Below are 14,027 nucleotides of genomic sequence, written 5' to 3' on the forward strand. Positions count from 1 at the left end.
GGTAAAAGATCTCTACAATGAAAACTACAAAACATTGAAGAAAGAAATTGAGGAAGACCTTAGAAGATGGAAAGATCTCCCATGTTCTTGGATAGGAAGAATTAATACTGTCAAAATGGCCATACTACCAAAAGTGCTATACAGATTCAATGCAATTCCAATTAAAAAACCCAATGATGTACCTTACAGAAATAAAGCAAGCAATCATGAAATTCATCTGGAAGAATAAGAAACCCAGAATAGCTAAAGCAATCCTTAGCAGGAAGAATGAAACAGGAGGTATCGCAATACCAGAACTTCAACTATACTACAAAGCATGGTATTGGCACCAAAATAGGCAGGTAGATCAATGGTACAGAATAGAGGACATGGACACAAACCCAAATAAATACAATTTTCTAATACTAGACAAAGGTGCCAAAAATATGCAATGGAGAAAAGAAGGCCTCTTCAACAAATGGTGCTGGGAAAACTGGAAATCCATATGCAACAGAATGAAACTAAACCCCTATCTCTCACCCTGCACAAAAATCAACTCACAATGGATCAAGGACCTCGGAATCAGACCAGAGACCCTGCAGATTATAGGAGAAAAAGTAGGTCCAAATCTTCACCTTGTTGGCTTAGGATCAGACTTCCTTAACAGGACTCCCACAGCACAAGAAATAAAAGCAAGAATCAATAACTGGGATAGATTCAAACTAAATAGCTTTCTCTTAGCAAAGGAAACTATCAGCAATGCGAAGAAAGAGCCTACAGAGTGGGAGAATATCTTTGCCAATCATACTTCAGATAGAGCACTAATCTCCAGAATCTATAAAGAACTCAAAAAACTCTACTCCAAGAATACAAATAATCCAGTCAACAAATGGGCTAAGGAAATGAATAGACACTTCACAGAAGAAGATCTACAAGCAATCAACAAACATATGGAAAAATGTTCAACATCTCTAGAAATAAGAGAAATGCAAATCAAAACCACCCTAAGATTCCATCTCACCCAATTAGAATGGCGATTATCAAGAATACGAGCAACAACAGGTGTTGGCGAGGATGTGGGGAGAAAGGTACACTCATACACTGCTGGTGGGGCTGCAAATTAGTGCAGCCACTCTGGAAAGCAGTGTGGAGATTCCTTAGAAAACTTGGAATGGACCCTCCATTTGACCCAGCTATCCCACTCCTTGGCCTATACCCAAAGGACTTAAAATCAGCATACTACAGAGATACAGCCACATCAATGTTCATAGCTGCTCAATTCACAATAGCCAGACTGTGGAACCAACCTAGATGCCCTTCAATTGATGAGTGGATAAAGAAACTGTGGTATATATACACAATGGAATATTACTCAGCCATAAAGAATGACAAAATTATTGCATTTGCAGGCAAATGGATGAAATTGGAGAATATCATGCTAAGTGAGATAAGCCAATCTCAAAAAGCCAAAGGACGAATGTTATCGCTAATAAGTGGAGGATGACACATAATGGGGGGGAGGGAAGGGTTAGTGTTAGGGTTAGAGTTAGGGTTAGGGAGGGGGGCAAGTATGGAGGAAGAAAGTACTGTATAGAGGGTAAAGAGGGGTGGTAGGGGTGGTGGGAAGGGAAAAAATAACAGAATGAATCAAACAACATTAGTGTATGTAAATTTATGATTACACAAATGGTATGCCTTTACGCCATGTACAAACAGAGAAACAACATGTATCCCATTTGTTTACAATAAAAAATAAATAAATAAATAAATTAAAACAAAAAACAAAAAAAACTCTACACCAAGAATACAAGTAACCCAATCAACAAATGGGCTAAGGATATGAACAGACACTTCACAGAAGAAGATGTACAAGCAATCAACAAACATATGAAAAAATGTTCACCATCTTTAGTAATAAGAGAAATGCAAATCAAAACTACACTAAGATTCCATCTCACCCCAATTAGAATGGTGATTATCAAGAATACAAGCAACAATAGGTGTTGGAGAGGATGTGGGGAAAAAGGTACACTCATACATTGCTGGTGGGGCTGCAAATTAGTGCAGCTGTTCTGGAAAGCAGAGTGGAGATTCCTTAGAAAACTTGGAATGGCCCTACCATTTGACCCAGCTATCCCACTCCTTGGCCTATACCCAAAGGACTTAAAATCAGCACACTGCAGAGATACAGCCACATCAATGTTCATAGCTGCTCAATTCACAATAGCCAGATTGTGGAACCAACCTAGGTGTCCTTCAATTGATAAATGGATAAAGAGACTGTGAGATATATATATATATATATATATATATATATATATATATATATATATAAACACATACACACAATGGAATATTACTCAAGAATAATAAAATTATGGCATTTGCAGGCAAATGGATGAATTGGAGAATATCATGCTAAGTGAAATAAACCAATCTCAAAAAACCAAAGAACGAATGATCTCGCTGATAAGCAGATGATGACACAGAATGGAGGAAGGAGGGACCGTATAGAGGAGAAAAAAGGGGTGGGAGAGGTGGGGGGGGAGGAAAAAAGAACAGAATGAATCAAACACCATTACCCTATGTAAATGTATGATTACGCAAATGGTATGCTGTTACTCCACGTACAAACAGAAACAACATGTATCCCATTTTTTTACAATAAAAGTAAATTTAAAAAAATAATAAAATAAAATAGATACCTAGTTTCCAAAAAATAATAATAATAATAAGAAGAAGAAGAACTTTATCATAGTTGGAAGCAAAACGTCTTTAAGGCACTTTTTTTTTTCCCCAATACTGGGGATGGAACCTATCTAGGCAATTGCTCTGCCACTGAGCTATACCCACAGCCCAGAAGATCTTCATATCTGACCTTCATGTTGATTTTAAGGGTGTTCTGTGGAGAGATTTATGCTGAGCACTGGGCGTGGAGGGGAGAGGTTGTATCCTTCATTCACTCATTGAACAAGTAGTATGGCATTTCCACCATACAAGCTGAAGCACTGATATGATATGAGGGAAAACCACGTGCCTGTCTCTGTCCTCGCTGAACTTTCCGTTTCATGGGAGACCAGCATTGAAGAGCCTTCTGTTCCCTGATTACTGTTAGCTGACTGTGCTCTAAAGGAGAGTGGTTGGATTGCCTGCAAAGGTAAAATAAGGCATCTGCTTCTGTTTGGGAGTCAAGAAAGGCCTCCTGGAAGAAGTGATGTTCACACTGAGTCCTGGAGGAAGTCTCAGACTCCTCCGTTTGACCGCTTGCTGGGAGGAGGGGCTGAATGACAAGCATGACACTCACATGCAAAGACCTTGGAAAGGAGAGTGGCTTCTGCAGGTCACCTTTGAAGGGCTCCAGAGTGACTGTTGTCTGGGTCCTTGGCGCGTTGGGAGACAGCCCCTGCCATTGGCTGCTGGGGCTCAGCCTTGGGAGGAGCATTCTGCCAGCAACAGGGATGTGGAGGGACTTTGCCAGGAATGGACCAGTTCTTCCAGGAAGACTTGCTGAGGAAGGTGCTTCCCAGGTTTTGAAGGTGGAACTCGTCCTGATCTGGCAGAGGCCGTAGGCGTTTGAGGAGCTGCGTGTGAGGCTGAGGAAGTGGGCGAGCATACTTTAGGTTGGAGTGGGAGGCGGTGTGTGACTCAATTTGGATGTGTTTACTTCTGTCTCTCCAATTAATCCTAATAGCTACTATTTACTTCACAACACTGAATGCCCAGTAAACTCTGATCCTCTTCATTCAATCCATTCACTAGTTATTTGAAATAGTTATGGCCATTTCATTTTACAGATGAGAAAGAAGGGAGCGCCAAAGATTAAGGGACCCGCCCACAGTGATATGGACAAGTGTGGTAGGAGCAGGGATCAAAATTTATCTGTTCTGTAGCTCATTGACCTTCTATCACACTTGCTTTCCAGGTGTCCTGACACCTTTGGGATTTTCCCTGCCAGCTCTGGGGACACATGGTTTGAAACCAAGTGGGTTTCGAGCGTTGACTGGCAATGCAGCTGTTGTAAAAGAACTGTCTGTGTGTATCCCACTCTTCTTCCCAGTCCCACCAAGGAGCAGCTAGGAGATCATCCCCTGAAAATGTGAAGCCAGGAGAATGATTGCCCAACATACCAGAGCAAGTCAGAAAGAAGATCTTCCACCACCCTGTAACCTCCATCCTTGATTGACATCTCTAGAACACGAACTTCGCAATGGCAGCAGAGATTTTTGCGTCTTATTGCTATACCCCGTGTCCTCAGAACAGCGCTTGGTGTGCTGTGGCTACACAGTAAATTTTGTTGAAATAAATACTCTGCAGGTGGTGCGATATGGAGGAGGAATTTCTTACATACAATCCTGACCTCTGGCAGTTCATCAACTAATTGAACATATACAACATGTGAGTGCACACACACACACACACAGGAGATCAGTCTTGGAATTAGCCAAAACATTGAGGAATAATTATTCTCTACCTAAACCATAGTGTAAGGGAACAGCTTTTACCTATAAGAAGATAGATTTGAGCTAGCTACCTCCTTTTTCAGCAGCAAAATGGATCAGGAACAACAACAACAAAAAAAAAAAACAAACTAAACAAAAGGTTTTACCTTCTTTTTTGTGGGTAGGTGAATGTAATATAATAAAGCTTACAACTCTTAAGTGTGCAACCAGAGGGATTTTTATATATGTAACACACCACACACACACACACACACACACACACACGAAACCTCAACCCCCACAAACACAGAAGATTGTGATGTGCTGGGCTTTCTCACGTGAGCTCCCAGGACATCTGCCTCCCCCGGGCAGAGGTAGCTGCTACATTTCATTCTGCATGTTCTTGACCTTTGTAGAGATGGAATTCTATAGTAAGTGCTCTTTGTGTCTGGCTTCTCTGGCTCAGCAGCGTGCCCGTGCCCATGAGGCTCATGATTGTTGCTGAGTGTTGCTGAGTGTTTCCTTCTTTTTTCATCGCTGTATAAAAATATATATAATCAATTCATTTATTCATTCTCCTAATGATGGGCATTTGGGTTGTTTTCAGTTTCATTTTGGAGCTAGGATGAATGAAACTGCCGTGAACTCTCCTGCATGCATCTCTGGGTGAGCAAAAGCACTAATTTCTGTTGATTACATATCAGAAGTGGCCTTGCTGGGTAGGCTTATATTTAGCTTTAGTAGACAGCCAAAAAATCTTCTAGGTGGTACCAGTTTAGTCTTCTACTGGCAATATCTGAATATGTGAAGGATTTTAAAGGTCAGGAATAGGATGCCTTACCTCCTCCAGCCTTCCTGGCCATTCCCACAAGACCTATGGAGACATCGGGTGTCCGAGCCTGGCTCTCTCTGCCCTCGCGAAGCTCGCACCAGACCTCAGGTATGGGAGGTTCCAAGTAGGGCCAGGGGGTCCTGTTGGCCAAGGGCTGGCCAGGGGGCTGTGGGGCAGAGCTTCTCCAAGACTGCCCATGAGACAGTCCAGATGCTCAGGAAGTTGATCCATGATGTCCCAGTGGACTGCACTAGTGTCACACTATATCCAATCTGCCCACGAGTAAAATGTGGGTGGTGCTATTTATTCTGGAATGAATTTATGGCTGGAAACTCACCTCCCACGGAAGAATCTGGTCTTGTTCCCTTTTCCCCAGTTCTCTACTCGGCTTTCTGTTTCCTCCTATCTCTGAGAATTCATAGCTGATTTGAGATGGGACAAACACTCTGCTCCAGGGAGAGGAGACAGGCAGGAAGAGATGGTGCAGCATGTCCCTTGCTCCATCGAAGAGGTTGAAAGACTCAAAATCTTTAAGGACCTCTGGGAGAGGAGGCAGTAACCACACCGGGAGGGATCATGGAGGAGAATGGATGGAACAAGGCTAGCCTCAAATACTTCAAGAAGTGTCTTTCAGGGGCCTTTGCCCTATTGTCACCATGGATAAATCCATAATGTGACTCTAGTAAAAAAAAAAAAAAATGTCAATGTGGTCCGTACCACACTGGAGTGGACTCAGCTCTGACCCCACGACTTGGAGCTCTGGGGGACATGAAGTAACAGGGCCACAGCACAGTCACTAAGGGTTCAGCTTTGGAGTCTGTCAATCTGGGATTTCAGTCCTGGCTCTGTCCTCTACTAACCGTGAGGACGTGAGCAAGATACTAAGCAGCAGCTTCTTTATAAAATGTGAATATTACTAAGGACACTGTGCTGATTCAACAGGTAATGCATCTACCCACATCAGAAGAAGGCACAGGGTGAGTGCCCAGGCATCACTCGCAGTCTCTGGGAGGGGGAGAGGAAGTTGGCCACATTGGGCAGGAGGCTGCCAGTGTGTGGCAGGGGAGACCTGGTGCCTGACTTACCACAATCACTTTGGGACCCACGATTCTCTTTACCGAGAGCAAATTGAAAAAATCAACTTAGGCTGCAGTCAGAAGGAGAGTGGTTAGACCTCAATTGACAGTGGATACCACTGTGAGCAAGAGTCACTGCTCTTCAAAGCCTTTGAAAGGAAGAGTGTTCTCAGCCCTGGGGGTCAGGATGGAGTCTCACTTGGTAGCAGAGGAGTGGGTTCTGGGTGGTGGCCACTGGTCTCCCATCCCTGGAGGTGGGCCCATGAAGAAAGCCTGGCTAATGTGGAATGGCCACTAGGCCAGATGTCCATGGGTCTGGACTTAGTGGCAGTCCAGGCTTGCTCATTGCTCCCTCTGGACTCTACAGCCAGGCCATAGGGTCTGTGGCCCTCTCTCTAGGGCACAGGGCCCGGCCTTTTCACTTTTTCCTCTGGAAGGCCTTGGCCTGCCCTGGAGACCCACCCCACATTGTTTCCTTCCCCTGGTGTCTGTGCCTTTGAAAGTGGCTGAAGCATTTCCTGTCCCAGGCAGAGCCAGGCAAATGGATCACTGGCCTTCCTCTCTATACCAGGAGCTGTGGCCAGGCCCATCTGAGTGTGGGCCAAACTTGGGAAGGCAGTGGGTGTGGGGGTTTCCTTCCAGTTCAGGGCAGGGCTGGAGAGAAGGCAGGGCCAGGCTGAGTTGGTGTTACCAGGGTCCATCATACACCATGTGGGGCAGATGCAACCAACCAGTCTGGCACTTTGAGGACAGGAGCACAGAATCTCATTTCTGTCCATTTGGGGCAGCCTGAGATACAGCACCTGGGAGCAGGGACCTGGGGCGGTTCCTGAACTGATCTTGGCCAAACTACACCAGGTAGCTTTGGGCAACTGCTCTTCATTCCATTCTTGGAATGCTGAGTTAACCTGCTTAGCTCAGCTCCAAGCTGGTGTGGACTTTGCTTCTTTATTTTGAATCTCCCCCTCTGGGATCCAGGGACTCTTTCCCTCATGATGAAAATTGTAATGCTAGAAAGAATCATAATAAAGGGGTGCAGAAAAGTCTTCGACTGGAGAGTTTTGGGATATTCTGTCAAGGCACCCGAGGATCTAGGGTTGAGTGGGATTCCGGGGCAAGCTCCCACTTCCTCCCACCTAATCTAAGATCTGAATGGGAGAAGAGAGCCCTGCTGAAGGTGCTGCAGCCAGGGAGGCAGACGCCACCAACACACATGGCAGAAAGGGGGCCCTGAGCGGGGAGGTGAGGAGCAAGACCTGGGCTGAGGTCGGGGAGGGGAGGGAGGAGCTGGCCCAAGGCTGTTAGGTGGGGAGTGTAAGAAAGCCTCCCTGCATGTTTTGTAGGGTATGTGCCTGAAGGATCCCGACCCTCTGGAGGGAAGGGCTGGACAGAAGATGCCCAGGAGGAAGACGTGCTAATTTGCATGCTATTTTTGCACAGCATTTACATATTTTCCATGTACTGTCTAGAGCACAGCCAGGGAGATTCTGCAGATTCTCTCCCCACCCACGCTCCCCTCGGATGTACAGGGCCAGACAAGTAAAGGTGGGGCAGAAGCATCCTGGGCGTTCCCTCCCCCAGCTCTCTCTGGGTGAGGCCTCCAAGGGTGGGGACCCTCTGTGTCCCTGAGTCTGAGCAGAGAAAGACCCCTTGGTAGTGAGGCCAGGAGTAGGGGAGGGTGCAGGGAGGTTGGGGTGGAGGGTGCAGGGTGCCTGGGGACAGACGAGGCACTTCCTGGCTCCAGGCTTCTCTCTGGGCCAGGATGGGGAAGGAAGGAAGCCAGTGAGGTGCCTCCTGAAGCCCTGTAAAGCTTTGCTTCCTGCTGCACAGCGGGATTTTGACATCAAATGCCTCTCTTTTCCAATGGCCCTGCAACCCCACCCCGCCCCTGCCTTTCTCCCACCCAGTCCTAGCCCATGTGAGTCTTCACCTAGCAGTCTCTGGGGCCTGGGTCTCTCCCTTTAATACTCATAGTGGCGGGCTGGGTTCATGATCAAGAAAAAATAGGGGTCCTTTGTCTCAAGGCTCTTGGGAGGGCCTAGGGTGCCTGAACTCCAGCGGCTGGTTTCTGGTCAAGGGTGACTCCTCTCAGAGTGGCCCAGGGCTGGACTCAAGGCCACACCCATCCTCTTCTGTGGCAGCCCTACCTCTCTGTACCTTTTCTCTCTGACGGTTTTGTTGGCCCTCTCTCACTCTCTCTCCATCTGTGTGCTTCATGATGATGATGGTGATGATGGTGATGATGATACACATACAGTTCTGGCCCTATGTCCCTGTTAGCCTTTCCTAGGAATTTCCCTCGGAGATCTCCGCCTCCTCTATTGCTGTTGCTGACCAGGCTCGTTCCCTGGTGCTGTGGAGCAGGACTTCTCATTCTCCTGGAGACGTGGCTTCTCCACCTGAGGGGCAGACAGGGCTCAGTGAGGCAGGGAGAGGGTGGCAGGAGGGAGCAGTGAGCTGGGGCTAAGGCCTCGAGGAGAACGGTCTTCTGCCAAGAGACAAACCGGGGAGGACTGAGGAAGAACTTGGCACCTCCCAGGCTCCAGAAAGCAGGAATGGGCAGGCCAAGCCTGCTAGGAAGAGCCCACAGGTTGTTGGTGGAACTCTTGGAGGATGACCTGAGTTCATCTCGCCTGAGGAGAGGCCAGTCCAGGAGAGGCTAGAGATCATTTCCAGAGCCGAGAAATGAACAACCAATGGCCTGGAACATCCATAGACTTGGCATTCACCACCACTCTCTGCACGCACAGGCTGGTGACAGCCCAGGGACACCCACTGCATCTATGCACACTCACTCAGGCTGAGCCCACACACTGTGCACGGCTGCAGAGCAGAAAACACCAGCAGATTCTCCAGATGCTCCTTGACGTATAGTGGGGCTACATCCACATAAATCCATCGTGCGTTGAAAATTTCGCAAGTCAAAAATGTATTTAATACATCCAGCCGACCCAGCCTCCCACCTACACAGGGCACCAAAGAGCAGGCTCACCCTGGTGATCCCAGGGCTGACAGGCCCTGCGCCTCCCTACCTCTGTCCAGCCCTACTAGAAAGTGTCAAATCCTTATCACTAGCCCAGGAAGGGAGCAATGTTCTCATTTCAAAGGAATTATTTCTACAGAAGGCATATTGCTTTTGCATCATTATGAAGTAAACAAACAAAAACCCCTAAATCCAATCATCTTTAGTTGGGGGTCTTCTGTAGCAGATTTATTCTCCAGGGATATTTTCCCTTAGGTGAAGGTCTTTCTTGTCCTAATTTGTAAAATTACATCACATTGGAGTTCAGAGACCCTGGAATTCATACAGTCTATCCCTAATTTTACATTTGACAAAACTGACACTAAGTAGTATTTAAGGTCAAATACTTAATAAATTTTCTTTTGAGTTTTGAAATCTGGAGATGACAGAGATTTGGATGACTTGAAGCCCTGAGATAGGAAGAAAGGGAGACAAGGCTTGAAGTTCTAAAATCTCGTGCTTACATCTAGGTTCAACTTTTTTCTAAATATGCTTCCTTTCACATCCCTGTAATCCCAGCAACTTGGGAGGCTGAGGCATGAGGATTGCAAGTTTGAGGTAGCCTCACCAACTTATGGAGATCCTAAGCAACTTAGCGAGACCCTGTCTCAAAATAAAAAATAAAAAGGGTGGGGCATGTAGCTCAGTGGTAAAATGCCCCTGGGTAAAATTCCCAGCACCAAAAAATAAAATAAAATAAATGTGTGTTCTTTAACAAGTTACCAAACTTCTCTGAGCTTCAGCATCCTTATTTTTAACTTAATTTTAAAATATATTTTATTATTATTATTTTTTTACAGTAGTAGAAATTGAACCCAGGAGTGCTGTACCACTGAGCTCTTTCACCAGACCTTTGTATTTTGAGACAGGGTCTTGCCAAGTTGCTGAGGCTGGCCTCAACCTTGCAATCCTCCAGACTCAGACTCCTGAGTAACTAGGATTACTAGTTGCCATAATGCCCATCTCTAGGACCCTTATCTTTAAAGTAGGAATGAGCAGGCCTATGCTGTAAGGTTGTGCATGGTTTAGTAATGATATACATTCCATTCCTGGCACATAGTAGACACTCAATAAATGCTTCTTCAACTATTTGATAAAGTAGAAAAGCAATCAACCATGATGCTATTTAAGGGTACCTGTCATGGACCAGGCTTATGCTTGGAGATGGGGACAAATGGAGACAAATGGAGGGCCTGGGGTGGATACAATGTGGGATAAAGACAAGAAAATATTCCTCTGTTGTTACTGGTGATGTAGGAAATAGAGAAGAGAGGCACTGGTCCCTGATGGGGAGTGGGGGGAGTCCACAGGGGGACAGAAGCGGAACTCAAGAAGACTCCTTGGATTTGAAGAATGAATAAAATAGACCCAGGCAAAGAGGAAGAGAAAGGCAATTCAAGTTGAGAGACCTGTGAGGACCAAGACCCAGAGGCTAGAGAAAGTCTGACGCAGTAGACATGGCAGAGAAGACTTCAGGGGACAGAAGAATGGGATTCCTGTGTGATGCACAGTCGTCTTTGACCTGAAGGGTTGGGAGCCTCGGAATATAGTCCTGCCAACACCTAGATTCTCAATGGAAAAGTAAAATCAGAAAATAATGAACTTTGCTTCAATTTGTTCTTTTCTTCTCTAAAGCAATTGCTTCATTGTTTACTAAAAAACCTTTGCTTTTATTACAGGTCACTAGCATATAAAAGTGGTGCCCAAGAACTAGACTCCTTGGTATAAAAGGAAGATATTCAAACATAACTTGAGAAGGGCAAGGAACTATCCATTTACCAATGGCTGAACAAACTGCTTAACAAATTGCTGCTTCAGGCCCTTAACCCGGAGGGTACCCTAAGCACTCCCCCTGGAGATTTGCTGGCTATATGCTAATAGTGTTTTTGGCACACTGCATACAATAGTTCTTCAACTATCAGTTCGTGCCTGGTGCTGGTGGGTGGGAAAGAGGGCTTCCAAAATGTCACTTTCCTTCAAATCAATTCAACACATATATGTTGGAACCATTCTAGGTGTTTGGCAATAAGGCCTAACAGGTTCCTGTGCTAGGTATTCTGTGACGATAGCCAGCCTCTCAGAACAGGCTCAGCTGTCCCAGAAAAGGTGGCAACATTGAGTGATTAAGAACCTGGCATTTTCAAACCAGACAAACCTGGGTTTGACTTCCAGTTGTTTGACTTCCAGTTGTTTTGTCAGCAAGTGACAAAATCTCTTTCAGACTCTTGAAAGTGAAGTGAGAGACACAGAACCTACTTCACAGGACGATCTGGAGGTTCCGTGAGATGGAGGATGGGAAGTGCTTTCTACCAAGACCTGTACATAATAAGCCCTCTGCGCATGACCTCCACTAACATTTATGATCTTTGGGACTACTCAAAAACTAAGTGAGCGATCAAGAAAGAGGCTTTAGTATGGCAAAGAAGGTGGCGTTCACCACAGTCACAGCCCAGGTCACACTTCAAAATATGGTGGGAAGCCTTCTCAAGGGCTGGGTCTGGATTTTGATCATATTAATTCTCTGTAGGTCATTAGTTATAAGCCCTGGACTCTTGGACAAGACCCATGAGAGGGGCTGGGTATCAGTTAGAGAGTTCCAGGAACAGACTATTCTAGGTGCTACTCTGACCAGGAAAGGTCAGTGGAACCTGGGACACCATCAGAAACGAGGTCATTTGTGAAATAAGCAAACACTGCATGAATGCCCAGCAGCACAGTTTTGGGAAGGGTACAGAGAAGAGAAAGTTCAGGAAGAGTAGAGGCTAGGTGGGAGGGGAGTCATTTTGCAAATGGACAATCTTGGGGAAAGTGCTCAGGAAAGCCTGTGGCAGGAAACTGCCTGGTCCCTTAGTTCCTGCCTTAGACTCTCAGTATGAGCCACAGCAGGGCGGGCAGTTCACTCTTTCATTCAAACCCAAGAAGAGGACTCTGGGATCCTCAGGATGGATGGTCTATGATCTGATGGGGGAAGGAACAAGCAGGGTCAAGATAAGAACATCCCAAAGGCCAATGTTCCAGAGACAGCAACACTCCTGAAATTGGGGAACTTCTGAGGGGAATTCAGAGATGCTTGGGCAATACATTATCCTCAAGTGCTCACAGATTCAGAGAATGTTAGAGCTGGACAGAACTTTGATCCATAAGACAAGTGAGGAAGTGGAGTCCTAGTATAAGGAGTGATCTGGACAATTAATCAGGGAGCTGGGATCAAAGGAACCCACATCAGATGGGTGATCTGCTGGTAAGTGCACACAATTTGCAAATGACTCACACCAATTATCTCTGAGCTCCTCACTGAGATATCCACCTGCCTATCTGACATCTCTTTTGGGATGTCTCAAAGGTTCCTCCAACTCAATATGCCTAAGACAGAGCCCTCGATCTTCTCTTTAGCCTGGTTCATTCTCTTACTGGATTTCCTGGTTCCATGACTAACAGTACCACCTACCCTTTGGAGCAAACCAGGAGTAAAGTAAGAGTCTCCCTTTGCTGGCTCCCTCCCTCCCTCCTTCCTTCCTGGGTCAACTGATCTCCTAGTTCTGCTGATTTGATCTCCTAAATACATCTCTAGTCCCTCCTCTTTTCTCTACTTCTGCACCATCACCCTGTGCTGAGCTACCCTGACCTTTCACATCATGACTACTGCAGCAGCCACCTACATGCCATACTTTGAGTCCATTTTGGACCCATCCAATCCATTCCTCACAATGCAGTCATGTGAGCTTTCAGGACACCAATCTAGTCGTGTCACACTCATACCTGCCTGGGGAAGCTTTGATGTTTCCCTTTGTAGGATAAAGACATAACTTATTGATGTGACTCCCAAGGCCCTACATTATCTGGCTTCTTCCTGCTCTGCTCTTAATTCATATAACACTCTCCCTTTCTGCCCTTGAGCTTCTCCAAACACAGTATGCCCGGGGGCTGAGCTTGATAACAGGTTGAGCTAGGGCTCAGCCTGGATAAGTGAGTCTTTTATGCACACGGGGCACCTGTGCCTCCCAGCAGGCTGGCCCACAGGTCAGCAGGAGCCTTGTGAACACTGATGACCTCAGTGTTCCTCTCCTGAGAGATGGAACCTCTTACAGGAGGTGTAAGATGAAGAGGAGGCATGGCCCTGGCCTTGGGAAGTACCCAGCCTACTGGGAGACCTGTGATATGGCAAGAGTGAGTCAGTATTTGGGGGCTTCCATGTTGGGCTGTGTCAGATGGATGCATGGTAAGCACCTCTGTACCAGAATTTAGGATTACCCCACACTGTCCCACTTTCCTCTACCAATCTTTGACGTCTGCCTTCTGTGGTCCCAGCTGGTGTTGACAACCTAGCCTGGTTCACTACCTACCGGATCCAGGAGTGAGAGGGGCCACTTCTTACCTGCCTTGCCCCTCATCTGCCTGGAAACCACATCAGGTAAGGCTGGTACCAGGTCTCTTGGTTGCATCTCTGTCAGGGGAAAAGGCTCCAGAAGCCTGGGTCTGAAATGAGCGTGGCTGGTTCTGAGTGGGCCTTAGAGGCAATTTCTTTAGGTCCCTCCATTTCCAAATCTTCACTCTGTGGCTGGGAAAAGGCAGGTAAGGTAAAAAGTAAGATGGAGGCAAGAACCCCAGAAGACTGCTAAGAAGTCCTTGAACTGCCTGAGCAGATGTGGGGCAGATGTGGAACTAGTGAATCATGCTCG

General features: G+C 46.3%; 1 protein-coding gene across 4 annotated transcripts in view; it reads left to right on the forward strand.

The window, feature by feature from the left end:
• The first annotated feature begins 13,472 nt into the window (after window positions 1–13,472).
• RD3 (RD3 regulator of GUCY2D) overlaps window positions 13,473–14,027 on the forward strand; it is a 29,706-nt gene continuing 29,151 nt past the window's right edge. For all 4 annotated transcript variants that reach the window (XM_079107619.1, XM_079107620.1, XM_079107621.1 and 1 more), the window contains exon 1: window positions 13,473–13,759. The gene's annotated coding sequence lies outside the window, so the exon portion shown is untranslated. The remainder of the gene's footprint in view (window positions 13,760–14,027) is intronic.

The sequence above is a fragment of the Sciurus vulgaris genome (genome assembly GCF_902686455.1).
Source record: "Sciurus vulgaris genome assembly, chromosome: 12".
Lineage (NCBI taxonomy): Eukaryota > Metazoa > Chordata > Mammalia > Rodentia > Sciuridae > Sciurus > Sciurus vulgaris.